This window comes from Limulus polyphemus, unplaced genomic scaffold (assembly GCF_000517525.1).
Source record: "Limulus polyphemus unplaced genomic scaffold, Limulus_polyphemus-2.1.2 Scaffold725, whole genome shotgun sequence".
NCBI lineage: Eukaryota > Metazoa > Arthropoda > Merostomata > Xiphosura > Limulidae > Limulus > Limulus polyphemus.
Window position 1 is genome coordinate 399,147 of NW_013666335.1, and position 20,299 is coordinate 419,445.

General features: G+C 30.9%; 1 pseudogene; it reads left to right on the forward strand.

The window, feature by feature from the left end:
* LOC106460186 overlaps positions 1–20,299 on the forward strand; it is a 161,824-nt pseudogene that overhangs the window by 118,348 nt on the left and 23,177 nt on the right.

The following is a 20,299-nucleotide window of genomic DNA, read 5'->3' on the forward strand; positions in this document are numbered from 1 at the left end:
TTTAATATAATTTTGTTTAAATTTACTTATAATAAAATATTGCCATTCTACAAAACATTCGTTAACAACTAGTGACAGAATTGTACATTAATTTTAAGATCCTTTTTCAACAATCTATATATATATAGTCTCTTTAGAGACGGCTTGCAACAGTCTTTCATGATTTTTAAGCCACTAGTGACCAACCTATAAATGTGTGACTGTATTATAACGCTAAAAACCGGTTTTTAATACCCGTAGTGGGCACAGCTCAGATAATCCATTGTGTAGCTTTGCACGTAACAACAAACAAGTAACTACTGTGAAAAGCGAAACTAGACTAATTCTCTGTTTGGGAGTTGAGGGAAACCTGTGACTGAAATGCCACTTACTATTGATAGTGCACGGGTTTCGGCTGAAAAACTGTCTTGGTCATCTCTATACATTTTTAATATAAGCTACCTATCGATAGGGCCTCTGTTAACCAAGCGTTCCAATTTGTGCTTCTTTTTTTTTTTTTCCTGTTCTCCGACAGTTCACTCCGTCACCAAAGCCATAGTTAAATCGCTTATTGATTACCGTAATATGGAGTACTTATTTAAACTTGGCTAGTACTATCGAACGGAAATTATGAATTTTAATGTATATTAATGATCCTGGCAATATTCTTCTGGAGGACACTTGTACTGTGATGATCTCAATCCTGGATAATCAGGTTTATTTTTTAGTGTATTTCGATCTACCTTCAACCTACAGAAACTAGGGTTGTGCACAAGTGTGCCAGAAAATTACCAATACCAACTGTAATATTGTCAGCATTCTGAATGGCGTGATTTTATTTTAAACGCCCGACATTAATTGTCGAAGTTATGCGTATTTTCGCGGAAGATATAAATCGAGAATAGAACGTGAATGGTGAATCTTCTCGGATTTTTCTACTTACATTTGTTTCAGACTTTAAGTAGTTTCGACCCGTTTCGAAACTTTTTACAAGTATTTCTGTGTTCAAGTTTTCTAGTTTTAGATTTCACAATTCCAGATATATAAGTTACGAATCGCGTATAGCATACATAACTGTATCACAAGATTTAGGTTCTCTTATGAAAAATCACTTGTAAATAGCATTAGTATTTAATCAGGCTTAGTAGAAGATGATATACGCAGAGATACTGACTATATAATGTAAGTTATACGTTGACGGTATAGTTTGAATTTTACAATAAAAACAGCTTTCTCAGTTTTACTGTCTTCAAAGAAAGGCCATTTACCTGATGTACTTGTTACTCTTCATGTCTTGGACTCGTACAGCGAGGTTACTTATAGTAATACTGCTGTTTATCTTATTAAGAAGCGTAAATGCTAAATTTATTGAGCGCGGATAGGTGTTGAATAATGTATGAACATTTAGTTTATCATGTGTAAACGATATAGCCGTTATGGACATTGCCAACCAACTCGGTAAGTTATGGCTCACATATTAGTATTAAATCGTTTTCTTTACTTCAAAATTTATGGTATATACCAACTATAAAACATTTTGTTAAACTTGTGGTTTTATTTATTTTTTGTTAGCGTCAAAACGGATGCTGTTTTTCACACTGCTGAAACAAAATCACCAGTTCTAGCCAAGTCTGTGTAACTCACAGCTTGGAAAATGCAGTACTGATCTTTTCGCTATGTATTATATAAGTAGATGCGAACTTTAAAATCGTTTTAAGTGCCAATTTCATCATCGTAATATACTCATAAATGGAACGATGCTGGAGTTTTAGTGAACACCTCCCAGCATACCAACTACAGCCTGGAGGTTTATGAATAAACATACATTTGAGTAAGAAACGCAGACCTTTAAAATTCATATAAACAGAAATCCGTCAATTACTGTATTAAATATTCATCAGTAGAAAACAGCTTTGGAAATTGCATTTGTGATGAAGTGTTCGTAACTCGTGAATTTCCCATACCATTTAACAGTATGACGTACAAGCCTACTTAATAAATGATGTAGGCCTAGCGCAATATATGAGAAGTAGATGGTGTATTCACGGCTGGATAATTAAAGCACGCATTACTCGCGAAAATTGTAATGTAACACGTAAATGATACCCTTGGAGATCAAGGTTGTAGCCGGCATTAATGGCGATTTATGAAAATAACGAATCAGCACAAGTTTTACTACTCCTCTAAGCTTTATTGAAACTGTCTCAATACACAGGAGTGGATTAAGTTTAGTTTAGTTCTGTTATCTTTGTGGGAATTATCTTCTACAGTATAAAGTTTCCGTGTAGAAATGTAAATTAGGTTGACACGTGGAGTGCACTCAGTGGGGCACCTACAATCAATCTCTTTGCGTCTTTCAATGCCTATACAAGTGAGTTGTACGTGGAGTAAATGCTTATTAACAGCTGGGAAGCCCTTATATCAAAGTAGAGAATATGTAAAATTCACATGATTAATGAACAGACTAACCGCAGGAATCAGAAACACACAAGTTTTTGTGTATTGTAATATTTAAGTGGAACATTTCAAAAGTTCCATCTATCTATTAAAATACGTAATGTCCTTCATAGTTATGAAACGTAATTATGTTTTTTGTACGTAAAAGTGTGAAATATATAACTTGGACATGTTTGTCTTCCGAATTTATCAAATCCTGATATTATCAATTGGGATGTTTTTAATTGTACGTGAAACTCACCCACATATCTACTTTGACATTTTATGCTTTCTATGGCCAGGATCAATTTAATACAAAACGCGTTTATAAGAATTTAAGTTTCTAATTTGTTAGTAGATAACGTGTGTGTTTATAAAACCAAAAAGTATATTATTGTGATTTATCTTCATCTGCCTCAATGTGTAAAATACGGTAAGTTCTGAACTGTTTTGTTTTAACACCTACAATGCACACTACTAGTGTTGGTAAAGTAGGTGAACACTTTCAGCTCTTTAATAACGGACCCAGGAGGCAGCAAACTGTGAACCTGAGGGTTCATAGTTCGTGACCTGTCACCATAAAAACGCGCTCCGAATTTGGGCCCGTGGATGCGCCTTAATGGTGACGGTCAGATCCCACTATTGTCACACAAGAGTAGCCCAAGAATTGGTGGTGAGTGCCGTTGACTAGCTGCCTTCCTTCTAGTCTGTCAGTTCAGAATTAGGGACGGCTACGCAAAACAACCAAACAAATCTTTAGTGACAGTATACCGGCAAACATTAGTATTGAAACTTGTGACTAACTTTCCAACGTTTTTACTTTGTCAACAGACTACTACTTTTTACTCAGAACATGTACTCTGACTTTTTACTCATAACATATGCTCTAACGTTTCTTTCCGTTTCATATTTAAATAGTTTATACAGAAAATCTATATTGTGTAGTAATAAACCACGTTTCAGTTGTGCACCTCAATATATATAATTAATTGATTTGGTTTAACGTAACATAATAAGCCGCTAACCTAAAGGCTAATGTGTTTATACTCACCCGTGAAATTCATTAGATCCAGTCTTTCCACTTGTTTAAACTCAGAACACATAAGTGAAATACATTGTAACTATACGCAGTGTGAGGAGTTTAAGAAAACAAAGTTGTTCAGGAACCGCCATTTTCTAAACTTAAACATCACTGTGTGTGTGTGTGTGTGTGATAAACGTTGTAACAAATGCTGATTGTATTCCAATTTCCCTCCATACGTTACGTGATATTATGAGAAACGCTTTAACTAGCTATAATTCTCTCATATTTCTAGCAACTTTGTCAGTGGTGGCTTCAGTACCACTATGCTTTGAATGAAGTTCGTTAACATCCAGAAGTAATTATTAATCTATAGAGAAATTTTGATACCCTCATTTATTTCTTACTGAGGACCCTGTTGATAAGCTATCATTAAATCATACGTTTTATTTTATCTCTTTATTCTCTTAGATGAATCTGGAGATTTTGTAATTAAATCAACATGGAAAAAAACAAACAAAATATTTTATTAATGTAAGTGAAGTTTGTCACAGGTACATATAGGTTGAAATAATTTCGAATAATAGGTAGTAGCTCAAGTGGATCCGCCAGCTTTTATTGTTGCTATTTATGTGCTTAATACATTTTTATTCTTAATTTAATAATTTTTTATCAGATATTAAGACTACAGATATAATGCTAGTATTCTCTCTCTCACTTAGAAACTACAGACAGAGTTCAGAAGTTTTTTTTTTGTTGTTTGTTTGACAAGTTCTTCCTATAAGTTATAGGAACTGAGAAGTGTTAACTAACATTCAAAACTCTAGGTAATGTTAGGATTCCTTTAATAAAAATGTAATTGCTGTAGATAATATTATGAATCTCACAGTTTCTTAAGTACTACTATCTTACAATCACCTAAATCTGTAGCTAGAGTTCTAGGTTGTTTTCCAGCACATCATATTATAGATAAGAGTTCTGGGGAAGTACAAACATTAATGATTTTGATTGTTTATTTACATTGGCTTTTCTCTGTAGTTTTTAAATGTTAGATATTGCTGTGGTTGTCACTAATATGTAAAGACATAAGATTGTGAATTTTTTTTATTAGAAGGCAGATTTTCATTATAAAGGGCTGATGTTATAACTAGCACTTGGAAGCTTAAGTTTTTTTTTAGTTGGGTTTGGTTTCACTAGTACTTAATAGTTCCATATAGAAAACTGGAGTTCTTCCAAGCACTTCAAGAATACAGTTAATGTTAAAATTCTTACAGCCATAAAGTTAGAGATAATGGTCGGTTGTAACACACATTTAGAGGCCTCAAAATATTTTGACTTGATTATTACTATAATACCCAACAAGCTTTTTATTGTTTTTCGTTTTTATTTAGCATATTATGGTATGAATTATAAGCATCTCTTGTGCTTGAATGCTAATAATGCATTAAAACTATTGTATAAGTAAACCACTTGTATTGGTAACTGAAAATATAACAGGAGAACTAATCATTTCATTAAAACTTAATATGACACCTAGAATCCTGTTTGTTTGGCTATTTAAAAATAATAAAAAAAACGTCCAGGCTGTTAGTGTAATTTTTGATTGTCCTTATATTTTTCCTTTAATACTTGTTGAGTGGGTTATCAACAAAACATAACCAAAAAAAAAAACTTAATTAAAATAAAGAAATAATGTAATTTTTTCTTTTCCTGTTTAAGTTGCAGAAGATATCCTTATTTATTCATGTTGATCTTTTCAAAAGAACAAAAGATGTTATACTCTTCATTATTCATGACAGCATTTAGAAATCCGTTCACTCACTTAATTGTCACTCTTTTAAGTATTTAAACAGTTTGGCAATTGTATTATTGTAAGATAACATTAAAGAAGAATGTAGAATAACATATCCAGCTTACAAACCTATAAGTTTTTTATCTAACTTGTGTATTCCTTTAACCCATTTTTCAAGAACAACTCAACTGCACAAAATATATCTAATCTTCGAAGTATAGTTAAATTTATAGTTATTGTTTTTAGAAAACCATATATTTGCATATTTTATTGAAAGTGTTTTAGAATTCTTCACTGTTATGCTTGATTTTAACAGTTAGGGATATTGTTGCAATTTTGCCAATATAGAAACTAATTTTTACTATTTCCATCAGATGATTGTTCTTTTTTTTTCTTTGAGATGTTTTAATATTTTAAAAAACAGTTATTTATTATTACATACCTGGATACTATAACTTTTAGTGATATATTGACTATTTTCAGTTGTCCATGATTACGCTGCAAGACTGTAAGATGTACAATAACTGCCGAACATGTCTTGGTGCCCAAGACCCGTACTGTGGTTGGTGCTCTTTGGAAAACAAGTAAGTTTGTCTTTTATCAAATTATTTTACAAATATTGATATTAAGATTATATACCTGAGAGACCTAGGATCTTGACCCACATTTATAAGATGCAAGGTGCTTATAAGAACAAAACTTCTTTCAGTGTTATTTCTGTTTTGGTTAAGAGTATGTGTAATTACTTTTAGGGCTCTTGACTTCCATTAAGTCCATTACACACAATTTTACAGTCCAAATAATTGTAGTCATTCAGGTGATCATTAAGCATTGTACTTGTTTATTTTACTTTTCTGTTACTTTGTCAGTTTAATTCTATAGACATAATTAGAACTGTGTATTTGTATATTTGTTTTGTAGATGTAGTCTACGAAGTGACTGTGCTCAAGCTGCAGAAGATCCACTCTATTGGCTGTCCTACAAAAGTGGCAAGTGTACCACTATAACCAATGTTAATCCTCCCCAGATACAGAGGACAACTGCTCGCATAGTGTGTAATTTTTGCTCATACTTTGTGTTATTAGATAAATTATTGTCTGTTTGTGAAAGTTTCCTATTTATCTAATAAACCGTTACTTTCTTTACTTTTCTTCGTATATTAATGTACATAGCTTTTTATGGCTGTCTTTACTGTTTAATTTTGATGTTATTTGAAAGATACACTATGCATGCCCACATTCTGATCAAGTTCATTGAACAAATTTGTCAGCACATATTTATTAGTTTCCTGATGTTTGATTGCCTAGAGAATGTCCTAGTTTTATTTACTGCTTAATTACATCTAAATTTAGAGTGTAAATATTTTTCCATAAAAATATCTATGGAATTAAGTTGATTTAAGTTGAAATTTTTATTGATACTCTATAAATAGTATACATATCTTTTCAGTAAAAGAGACATGGGAAGGATGGAATTACTTTCACACAATTGGACTAATATACTTTCTTGGGTATTATTTTGTTTTCTCCATATGTTGTTACACCCTGTTGTCCTTATTCTGCTTTATTTATTTTATAATATTGTAGCTAAAATACTATTTGCTGACATTGTGACTTTGATAAAGTTCACAGGCAATCCATACTGAACAGCAAAATACACCAGTAAAACTAATTTTACAGGTAAATCTTATTGTGATAGGTATTGCAGTTGTAAAAGGTTTCTTTGTCCACAAACAGATTCATGTTTTCATTGTTCATATATTTAAATAATCAAAAGTCTTGGTATAAACTTTTTTTTCTTTTTTTCTGTGACTCCTATTATTACATAACAGGTTTGTAATGAACATTGTAAAGATCATTGAGTCGTTTGTTTTAACTATACTCCAGTCCTATAATAAATCATGACTTTTAATGCTATTTTGAAGTTATTTGTTTTTATAAAAGCTTTTGATTATCATAATAATTCAGAATGTTAAAGTGATTGTCAAAACATATCTTTCATTTTAATTCCCAAGTAACCAGATAAAACTGCACGTATTTAATATGAAACAGTCTATTTTCTTTTTGTTCGTATAAATGAATTATAATTTTACTACTGCAAGATCTGTAAAGCTTTGAAAATATACTGATTGTTCTCAAACAGCAGTAGGAAAAAAAAAGACTATAATCAGAACATTCTAAAGTCATTAGGTATAATGATGCTGCTATAACCATAATAGAGAGAAAATAAAAGATAACTGTAATGACAATACCTGGTTTAATCAAACAAGAAAGAGATTAGTTACCCTCATGAAACAGCAGAATATACCCATTCATTAAAAAGGCCCTTATCTTTCTTGTATCATTCATGTCTATGTATTGATCTCCACTCCATTAAGTAGGTTGTACTCTTTCTCTATTGAGAAAATGAAGTAGAAATTGGTACCTAACTTGTTCTAGCTGCATTATGAAGGCATATGCTTAGGGTATTTAGCAGTATATAGAGCAGCATTGATTTGTTAACTCTTTGTGTTAAAATGATGGATGGTGTTCAGGAAATGTATTTAAAAAAAATGCTGATTTTTTTCCCACAATATGCTGAAAGTAGATATGTTTATCATCTTTTTTTGGTATATCTGAGATTTACTAATTTACTATAAATATTGCAATTTTGCTTTATATTTTTTGTTTTCTTTGAATAATTAAATAAATTTGGAAATATCATGTAACTTGTTACAGTATGATTTTTGTTTTAAAAACTGTTATTTGGGAACTCATTCATATTATGATGAGTATGATTTCTTAGCAGTTACCAAAAGCTGATCATCAGTAGTGACTTCAGTTTAATGTAAGGAATTTTTAGGATTAGAAACATAAAACTGTTTTAAGTTCTATATTTTTTTAGCAACTACTTTTTGCAAAATTGCATGTAAAAGAAGCATATACATGTGTTTGTATTTCAGAAAGTATTTTTGTCTATGTGCCATAAGTTGTTTTATTTAATGGCTTTTTAAGCTATGCAAAATCTCTTGCTAATAGAAAAATCTTCATTCATCCAGATCATGGCACATGATTTTTTGAATTATGATTGAATTTTAATAAGTTTTAGAATAACTACAGCAATTGCAAGTAATCTTTGGTGGTACTTCTCTTTCAGAGTTTCACAGTATTGTTAATAATAATAAAAATTTGATGAAGAATATCTTGTATGCCAACTAATGAATAGCTGTTACCATTTTTAACAATTGTTAATTTTTGGAGCTGACTTATAAAATATTTTGACATCTGTGTTTTGATAGATGGAGAGTTAATCACACTTGATTTATTCCTGTTAAAGTTATATTAGATGCAAGCTGTAGTATCCTAGGTAACATGTGTAGTACCTGTTTATTAGTTCTCAGCAAATTTTTGATCATTTGACAGTGCTGTGCTACCATGAATAGACACTTGTGGCCAAAATGATATGTCACAACTTATATGAATAGAAATATCTGTGCATCAAGATTTTTAAATGATGTAAAGCCAAAGGTCACAACATTTTGGCATAGGAAGTTTTGATAATTTTCCATAGATGTGGAAAACTTGCACTGTAGAGCATTTAGAACAGCAACATGTTTCAACACTGCACACTGAGCTAATCCAAAGTAATAATTTCCTCTGCAAAGTGTGAAGGTTATGTCAATGATAAAGATAATTTTTAATCCAAAGAGCTATTACCTTCAATCTGGACATATCTTATGGTACAATAATAAGATAATTCACAAGAGCTTGAAGCTGACAAAGGATCACAAACTTCCAGACATGTCCTCAAAACCTTTGAATTTTCTGGACAAAGATGGCAAAGAAATTAGAACCACAGCAGTTCTATTCAGTCACATACCTGTCAAGAACTCCAGTGGAGTTTTTTATTTTTGGTCTGTTTATATGTGGGCTTGGAGACCAGCATTTATATACATTGGAAGGTCTGTGGAAAGGTCAAAATGTATGGTCAGAAATTGACTTCACTATCATTCAGAGGAAATTGGATTGTTGGGCATTAGTAAATAACATAGACACCAGACTGAGCATAATCAACAATGTAGAAAGCAGTTTCAAGTGTTTTTATAAACTGCAATTAATGTCAGTAGAAGAATAGAAAATAATAATTTGACATACACAATTTTTGCTTTTGTAGCTGACACTGGTGATAGATAACTTACCAGTCCTTGAGGGGCAGTTCTTGTGTGCCTTCACAGCTTATGGCAAAACACTAGTCACTAATGCTACACGTTCAGCCAATGGGGTGAGTTGCGCAACACCACACACAGACTCATTGCCAACCATTCCTTTAGGAGAACGTAAGTAATCAACATTTTGTTTGGATAATTTAAAAATATTTATAAAGTTCTTATTTACAATTCTTTTTTAAAGAGTCATTATAATTTTAAGTTGTATAGATTTTTCCCAGTCTTGTATACAATTTCTTTTTTTCGCAAAACTAAAATATAATTTCATCTATGCCAAACAGTTATCAAACATGTGTTTCAAGAGAACTTGTTAAAACATACATTAAATATAAATACTTTAATGTTTCAAAATATTCCCTTTTTTTCTTTACAAACTTTGGAATTCTGTAGTAAATAACATGCTTATATTCAGTTTTATTTAGCTTACAAGAACAAACGATATTCATGACATTTTCTTCTCTGTTTATTTCTAATATCATTCATTCTATAGGTCATGTTTTTTAAGTTTTTCTAGAGATTAAGATATAGCTTTTCAACTTGGTCTTTAATAAATTTTTAAGATTATGGCAATAACTCACCATTGTTTGATACCTACCTTGCACAGTATGAAAAAAATACTGTTGGTTGTAATCTGGGCTAACATTTTTTCTGCATTAAAATTTGAATACAAAAACTCATAATCAATTGTCCTTAATCTTTAAAAATATTTTCCCAAACTTCTCACTTTTTAGAGTAAAATTTAATTAATGTTTAACACTCCAGAGATGTTTTTTATACATATTTATTTAATTCAAGATGAGCAACAGTGGAAATTTGTTTCATATGATGTGAGAAATTAAGAAAGTTAATGAATTTTAACTTTCCTATTTTTTTTAAATACCTAAAATTTTTGTTATATTCCAATATTTGCTTCTCTAGATCACTTTACAGCTAAGCTCTCTGTGAGAATAAGAACTGGTCCAGACTTTGTAGCCACAAACTTCACTTTCTATGATTGCAGCACTTACAGTTCGTAAGTTGAAATTAAACCAACTATGTTATATTTGAAATGGCACTTAAGTTTGAAGTAATTATTTTTCTGTTAAGTTTCTGATTTCCGTGACAGTTATTTTACCTTTTCATGCTAATTTAATTGCTCTTAGGAAGCTTCCTATTAATAAAATAAATATTAGTTCTTTCATTATTTATGCTCGGCCTGGAAATTAATATTAATGACTTATGTTTCAATTTAAATATTGTATGTAGGTTTTTATTAATTCTTGTGCATCTGTTAGGTTTGATGGTTTTAAAAGCATTCTAGATTTTTTTTTTAATTTTAAGAAAGTTCTTTGCTTATAGATTGGTTAACTAGAAGAACTTTTACTTTTGCTACTTACAAATGCTTAAGTAGTTAAGCTGTTTTTTTCTCTTGGAACAGATGCACCAAGTGTGTATCCAGTCGTTTTCCTTGTGATTGGTGTGTAGGAGGACACCGGTGTACACACGACACGGGCGAGAACTGTCGCAATGACATCCTGGTAACAGGAGAAGCGGTAAATTGAATACTTTCCCTCAATTTTAACTGTACACTTTCAGTAGTAATGTTGTTTTTTATAAATAACTAGTTAAAATACTTTCATCCATGAAACTTTTGAAATACATTTTCTTATAAATGGTCTCTTTTTTTTTTTTAACCCATATACTGTCTGAATGTGTTCCAAAAATTGTTAAATTGCATTAAGACAGATTTAATAGAAAGCTTGAAAGTTTCTCTAAATGATATTCAGTTTGATTTAAATGACAGAAATTCAAAAACCAAAACCTAACAGAATTCGATTTTTATTACTAGAATGAAGAAAATTAATAAACAGCCACATAGAAGTATGAAGCTTTAATTGGTTGGTAGCAATGGTTAATTTCTTACCAAACACTTTGTCCTATCTAATACGTATATGGAAGTTATTCAGTCCATACACATTATTGAAAGGTGAAAATACTGGTCATGATGATACTTTATTTTGTAAAATTTAACATTTTATTGATTAATAATTTTTTTTTCAATAGAGTATTGGCCCTAGTATCCGTTCAGGACCAGGGTTTTGTCCTATGATAAATACTACAGCAGGCAGCTCTACAGAAATTCTTGTACCCATGGGCATTGAAAAAGCTATTCAAGCACGAGTAGAGAACACACAGGTAGAGATATATAGTGAATTAGATAAATTACACCTTAAATGCTTTGGAGTATTTGTAAATTATTTTTAGTAGGTTTTTGAAAACCTTTGGGGAATAATTTTATGGAATAAACAGTATTATGAATTGAATGTTTGCTGGGAGAATTTTATGCCAGTGTATTGTAATGATCAACCAGTTATATTAGTTATTTAGCATATTGTTATTTGATTTTTGTTTTAACTTTTTCTTGAGTGTTAGTTAAATAGAATTGTTATATTTCATTAATTTTTGTTGTTTGTTATTCAGTGTTAATTAACCTTAATCTGGTAACTGTATCACGTTGAATTTATTCAGGAAGTTTTTTATGATGACAGAAAACACCCACAGGATTATCTACAATTAAATATATGATTCTTATTTTCATAGCCGTTTCTTCCATCAACAAGATTTGTGTGCCAATTTAATATTGAAGGAAGAGTCCGACAAGTGAAAGCACAACTTTTATCAGACACCATCTATTGTGGCGAGTTGAATGTGAGTTAAATGTAAAGATTAACTCAGAATATGCTAGGGCTTAAAGTGCTTGCTAATGCTTGATAAAGTTCCATTTATGTTTATGTTGGTAAAATGTGTACCTTACAAATTTAGAACTGTATATAAGAAGAATAAACTAATTTTATGTAAAGAAAGTACTTATCTTAACTATATATACTAAAATATTATCTTCCTTGTGTTAAAATATTTTGTTAATCAGTTTACATATAGCACCCAAGCGCCTAACGTGTCTGCTGCATTTGCTGTCATTTGGGAAGGCAACAAACCTCTGGACAATCCAGAAAATATACATGGTGAGTGTAAATTCTTATTGTTTTTCTATGCTTTTTACTTTATGTTCTTGAAACTGCTGTCCTTGGAATAATAACAGTAGAATTAGATAATAAAAGATATTGTGTTTTTACAGTATTGGTGTACCGATGTCAAGGAATGGCTACTAATTGTGGAATGTGTCTGGAGCTTTCTGAGAAATATCGTTGTGGTTGGTGCCAAAGTTCTGAGTCTTGTCAGGTAAAAGAGCAGTGTAGAGAGAGCATCTCTTGGTTAGACAGGAACCAGTCCTGCCCTAATCCACAGATTAAATGGGTAAGTTTGTCAGTCAGAAAGTGCATATTAATCCTTCACTTTTCAAAGTTATGTGCATTCCTAACTGTATCTCAAATTCTTGATCAAATTCATACCATTCCTATTTTCTCTTTTATAAATAACTTGCTAAATTATAGGGGTTAGTTAATATAACCACTTTTCGTTCCAGTTCATAGGTCTAGAGGTAATTTATCACTATCGTTCTCCTTTATTGTACAGATCTAAGATTACAAAGTATGACAATTCCTGATGAGTAAACTGAAATGGACAACAACTGCCTGTTGTAAAAAACATAAGTGTAGAAGATGGCATTTAAAAAATCTTCCATCTTTCGTCTTCAGGTCCAGATGAAAGACTTTAGAAACATCGTCTTCTACACTTGTGTTTTTTACAACAGGTATTTGCCAGTTATTCCAGTTTACTCATCATGAATACTCTGCCTAAACAGTCTATCAAAGAATGATAATTCCTGTTTTAATATATACAAATTTTGGGACAACAACTAGTTCTGTTCCAGCCTTGAAACTTGCAGAAAACATATCATGACCAACGTTTTTTTCTATTTTTAGCCATAAGGATAACTTACTATAAGCAATGTGGTTTCAGCTTAAAACATCTAAATATACATTGGTTAATCCCATTCCATTCTGTATCTCTGTGTGTGTGTGCAACTGGTTATATAGGGTAACTTCCAACTTCCAGTCTGTTCCAAACAAAAATGTAAGGGGACTTTTTTTTTCTTCAGGTTTTGTAAGGTTTCTGTGACATTATTTCCTAACAATGACCCAGCAATGTTCTATTTGTTACAAACATTTCTTAATTTTATAACCCTTAGTGCTTAAGTAAACTTAGCTGTAAGTGTATCCTAAAACTGTATTTTATGAGCATGTTTTATGCTTAGATCACTCCTACTTCTGGACCCATAGAAGGTGGCACCAACATTACAATTGAAGGAATTAACCTAGGAAGAGTATTTGAAGACATAGCCAATGGTGTGACTGTCAAAGTTTCTGACAATAAGCATGGTCGGATTGATATTCCATGCAAGCCATACCGTGAGCTGTATGTGAAAACTAGAAGGTTAGTTGGTTGTATCATATTCTTCTAAAATTTATTTTTTAATCATTCTAAAAGAATGAATTTAGGAATTACCATGAAATTAAATGCAGACTGTAAATGAATGAGAGTTCCCTGTCTTGATTTTGGCTTTCCAAATGTTGGTTATTTAAATAATTTGAGACTAATCTCAGTCCAAATGCCTTGCCCATGATTTTTACTACATAAAAATGTATTTATGTAAAAACTAAAATTGTGTTTAGATTACAGAAACTCTAGGTGAAACTGTAATATGTTTGGAAAACCCCATTTCAAGCATCTTTTTTTGAGAAATATGACTATTAAAATTAGGTTAGTGAGATGTCTAAAACTTTGGTATCATGTATCGAGTTAGTTAGAAGTGTGTGTATCTGAAAATTGGAAAGTAATTTTTAACTCAACTGTTATGTGTACCAAAATGTTTACTTAATAAGATTGAACACAAATACTTTTTGGTTGTTTTTTTACATACACATTTTGAGCTATTCAATCAGGTTTATTTACTTGTAAACATATATATATAAGCCTGAAAAACTGAATTTATTGTTCTAAGTAATATCTCAACTATACATACAAATAGTATGTATACATAAATCTAACCACCTCATACCTGAAATACCAGTGCTGTCTGTCTGTGCATTTGCTATTGTACATGAAAATGTCAGTATGTTTAATTCATTATTACTTTGTTTAATCTAATAGCTGTAAGTATAGTTGTAAAATTATAAATTTGATCAAACTTTGTTAATCTTGTTTTATACAGGATTGTTTGTGAGGTGGGAAGCCCTCGAGATAAGACATCTCATACCTCAGGCACAGCTTCCATCTTAGGTCCTGTTGTGGTGAAAATACAAAATGATCATACTGCTACATCATCAAATAACTATGAATTTGTGGTAAATACTGTATCAGTTGATTTTATATTCTTCGTACTTGTTGTAAAAAGTGGTTATAATGAACCTTTTTAACATTTAGAATGCAATTTTGAACACATATAATTCTAATTCACTAAGTAGAATGTTTCTATGTTACATTATGCTAACTTCATATTCAGTACTTAAAAGTTAAGAAAAAATATATATAACATTATATGGGTATTATAATGATACTAGCCATGACCAGCAAAACATTTGTAGTAGTTTTCATGAATTGTTTGAATTTTCCCTGTTATATCATTTTAATGTACACCATTTAATCTATGCTTTCATGCAGGCATTATGTGTTAGATCAGTAAATCCTGGTCTATTCAAAAACATTTTACACAGTCAGACAAAGTAACTTGCATTGACATAACTTTATTTAATAAAACTACATGTAAAGTAAACAATAAAGTAATGATATTTATAATAGGGTATAGAGCAGTGGTTCCAAACCTTTTCTCCACCAATGACCCCTTTTATTGTAATTTTTTCCCCACAGACCCCATGTTTTTGAAAGATTCCGCCTACCCAACAAACTAATAATTTTCTCGTTCTCACACTTTTTACTATAAATAAAAGACATTTATAACTGAGTGTGCAATTAAAAATAACATCAGTATTAAAAAAACTTACTTGTTTAATGAAATGGTATTACCTACGCTACCCCAGGTGGGAACCACTGGTATAGAGTATAAAACTCTACATGTTTCGATGTTACAACGTCATCCTCAGGAGTGATGACGTTGTAACGTCGAAACATGTAGAGTCGTCAACTTTTTGAAGGCCATAGATAGGTCTAAATAAAATTTTCTTAATTGTGTACCAGTTTTACGTTGAATATTATTTATGATTTTAACCATAATTATTACCCCAACAAACATCTGAACCCTAATTGATGATTTTTAGCCTCCTGTTGGAATGTTTTTTCAAACTGGGGAAAGAAATTTCTTGCCTTTGCAGAGACTGCTTTTCAGTAGACAATACAAAGATGGAGATACATAGAAATACAACACTTTTCTAGTTATTAGGTGCCTGGAGTTAGTTTCCCTAGAATTTGTATAACTTAGGCAATCTAGGATTGTGGGATACCATATATAGCTTTGGTCTATCTTAACAGCACATTATAGACACAGTGCTTTCTACCTTTGTTGTGTGAAAAATTCTCTGGCCTTTCTGTTAGCTTAAAAATCATTTAGTATTATGGTAAAGTCCCTATCCTGTCTTCATCATTCAAGTTTGAGTGAGACATAAAAACTGTACTTTGTTTTACCCTCATGTTTAAGACGTTACTTTGCTGTCTGTATTTTCTATATGCACTTTCATACTAGTCTTTTTGATCCTCCCTTTGTTATGTTGCTTAATACTTACCTGTTGGCTCTAGTTTTACCTGTGAATACCATAGAACTTTGTTTTGTTTTTCTGTAATTGTAAAGAACAATTTTTAAGTTTTTATTTAGGTATTCTGAGGTTTGCATAGCATCATTTGTAAAATGAGCAGGGTCATTTCTTAAAATGTTTTTGCTAGTGAATATCTGCTACAATTTTAGAAATATATCATCATTATTGATAATTGCCATTCTTTTTGGTGGTGTATCTAAAAGTGATAGATAATTTTCAAATTAAAGAAAGCTGTTATGGGTGCATGACTCCTTTCCAGTTTATACTTAGTTACTATGAAAAAAATAAGTTATACATTTTGTGTTTATCTGGTGTCATCTACATTACTAACAAATTGTCATTTTTATTTCTTAAGTTTAAAAATAAGATTTTACTGATATTAATAATCAACACACTGTAGAATCCAGAGATTAAGTCTATCAATCCCAGTAAAGGACCCAAGTCAGGTGGCACTCTTCTGGAAATCTGGGGAATACATATGAATGCTGGCAGTACAGCAGAAGCTACTGTTGGCCCCATCAAATGTGAAATTACTAAGTAAGTTCCTATACATATCATCAGAGAGTAGCAGTGATTTATAAATGTCAAAGGTGTAAGTTACATACTGTGAAATATGAGTCATATCAAGTTGTTTTATATGTTAAATGTGGCCATGTTTATCACACTGGCCTTGCACTTTTGTTTATGTAATTGAATATTAATGCAGGAAACTGTTAAATTTAATGACTTTGTTAGGTAAGAGTGTTCAATAGTGTACAAAAAAGAAGATTAATCTGGAAGACATTAAAAAGAAGTTTCACATTGCCCATTACTATAGATATAAAGTAACTACCTATAATAATGTACAAGTATTTCACATGGTGGGGTTATCATGTGTGCCTTAATAAAATTGTATAGCTTAGTTCTGATCACTTCTATATCATATTACTTTTTATAGTGTACCATGTAAACTCCATCTTTCATTACTTCTATAAAAACTATATTTAGTGTGCTACCTAGTTTTCTCAGTTGTGATGTTTCTTATTGTATTAAGTACAGCATTTTTTGTTTTTGTTATTTGAGGCTTAAATCAACTAAATCCTACAATTTTGAATTGTTTAACAATTATTGGATTTAAAAATGAAGTTTATTCCAAACATAATTGCATATTTTAGTATGAGAAAATGTGGCTATTTAAATATCAATTTGAATTAACTTCCAAGATTTTGGTGATTTTTATGTTAAAGATATTTAATGTAATATGCTAATTTCAACTTTCAACTGACTTTGAATATGATTTATTTTATTTTTTTACAGAAGAGAAAAGAACTTCATCCACTGTATCACCCCTGCATCTGATAGGGTAGGACAGAAGAAGGTCAGGGTCATATTTGACAAGGGATTACGCAGTTTTGATGGTTATCAATTTCTCTATGTGAAGGACCCAACTGTGAGTAAGGTGGAGGCAGGATCTAGTGGTCAGAGGGGCCCTCGGGGTATTCCTAGTGGAGGAATTACCATTAGGGTGGAAGGAAATGATTTAAACACTGTGAGAGAACCACAAATTTATGTGGAAGTTAATGGGGAATTATATACTGGCAAGTGTGTTGCATTTTCAGCAGAAAGTATGATATGTAAAAGCCCAGCAGTTCCTAGTGACCAGTTAAATTTCAGGAGTGGTGAACCACTTGAGTTTCACTATGGATTTTTGATGGACAATGTAGATTCTCTTAGGAATTTGAGTTATCGTCCAGATTTCTCCAAATTTCAGATGTACCCAGTTCCAATATATCACAAGTTTTCAGAGAAAGATAATGTCAAATATTACAAGAGTGATTACTTAACCATCAATGTAAGTATTAAATTCTAAAGTAGTAACTTGAGTAACAAAAAGTAGTAGTTTCTGTAAATGTTACTTCTTAGTACTTCGTTCCATTTTGTATCAATTTATATTTGAAAAGGTACAAGTGTCTTGCTTATCATTAACAAGTAGGATTGCACAAAATTCAACAAACAGAAGATAATTGAAACTTAATGAAAAAACTTGGTGTTTAATGAAGAAAAAATAATTTTTATTGATGTTGTAAAAGCATGTGAAGTTTATTGTAATCAGCCTAATTCGTGAAATATAAATGCATATTATTGTTGTGACTGTTGTACATAGAGAGGGTCATTTGAAGCAGATATTTGTTTTATGATGAATTAAAATATTCATGAGCTAAATTCTCAGAGCTGCTTTGTATTCAAGAAGCACAACCACCAAGGTAGACTTATCTAGTTTAATAGGTCTAATATGTGGTAAAGCCTGCAGTTAATAATTTACTCTTAAGATGATAAAGCATAACTAAACATCGGTATTGGAAAACTGATTGAAGTTTGCTCCTGAAGAAGAAAGGTCCACCTTTCGAAAGCTCTTGGGTTATAGGGTTTTTATTCATTTCTATCAATGGTAAATGATACTCTGTCATACTCATCAACATACTTATATAGAAATCTGTAGTAACAAAACACTGACTATAATGCTGAAACTTTTACATAACACTGAAATAAATGCAAAGGCATTAAGTCTTTGTTGAACGAGAAATATTCATTATAAAATATTTTATTTTAAAAGCTACAGCAAAAAATAAGTAAAGAATATATTTTTTGCATAAACATTCCATTAATAACTACTAAAATTTAACTTAATTTTTTATTCTATATTTTTGAATGGCTTACATTTTAAAATTCTTACCTTGATATGGTGTGTTTAAGATATTTAGAAAATATTGGTAGACTATTTATTACATTACAAAAAGTTAGTGAAAAGTGTAAACAATAATAACATTCTACCATTAAATAATAAGCTTTTCATTTTATTTATACATTATTTTTTAAGTTCAGAATTAATGCAATAAACCATATAATTCAAATTATTTTAAGTCATCATCTTCTTTGTAAAAACCTCTTATCTTACTGTGCTATTTGAGCCAAGCATAACTTAAAAAAACAACAAAAAAACTTCTCTACAGAAACCATATAACTCAGTGCAGCCAAAAGTTCGGAATCACCATATAGAAGGCTGGAGAAAATAAAGATGATTATTATTATTATGTTAACAACTGAGCAATCTCACTTGCTTATTCTGAAAGCTGATGTAATCTACTCCTACGAAAGTAAACATGTTAATTTCTTGTGGCATTATCGTGAACCTAACAGTTTGTGATCAAGTGGTACTGATACGACTGGTACATTTAGTTAAAACTCGCATTTTAATTGCCAGGATGCAAAATAATTCAGTTTTGCATCCCATAGAAAACAAATAACAGAAGCTCATGTATAAAGTAATTTGTAAACTCAGCTCTAAAGCATAAAGCTAGTTATGAGTAAAGTCATCTCATTGTTAAATGTCTTCAGCTTTTGCTACCTTTATTCTTCATTGAAAACTTTAAGGGCAGAGCTTTGATTGTTCCTGCTAGAATTTCAGGAACACATTAGATATTGATATTTATTTGACAGTCAGTTCCAGAAGTAAAGAAAAGCAAAAATGGAAATAACAGCAATCGAATAATAATAAGTAAAATAAAAAAAAAGCATGAACAGAACAAATAAAAATATTTGTAGTACAGAACAATTTTTATAACAGGCATTGAAAATATAGGTTACTGTTAGTTACTGATAAAATGTTTAAATTTCATATCTCAGGGTCAACACTTGGACAGGGCTTCAAAGACACGGATGTAAAAGTCCACATTGGTACTAGTTTTTGTAATGTGACATCTCTTTCCCGATCTCAATTGACTTGTCGCCCTCCAACATCTCAGCCTCCAGAACGTGATTCTAATGGAAATCCTAACCCTGATGAAATTCCTCAAGTTATTGTAAGTGTTCTTTAAGATGTGGCTTCTTTAATCTTGCTAGGTTTATTTTATATTGTTGATGTTTACTTAAATGTTGGATGTGACATTGATTTATGAATAATATTTTGTTTTTACTTTCAAACATATTTTAAACTTCTGTTTAATTCAAGAAATTCTGATATAAATAATTTTTTAAGTATTGATACAGGAACAATTTTGTGGATGTTTCATTTCAGTATGAAACATTTTTATGGTAGTTTGGAGACCAAATAAAAGAAAGGAAAAAATAAATATTTAAAAAAACATTTTTTGAAACTTTTCTTGTAGGTTGAAAGTAAAAAC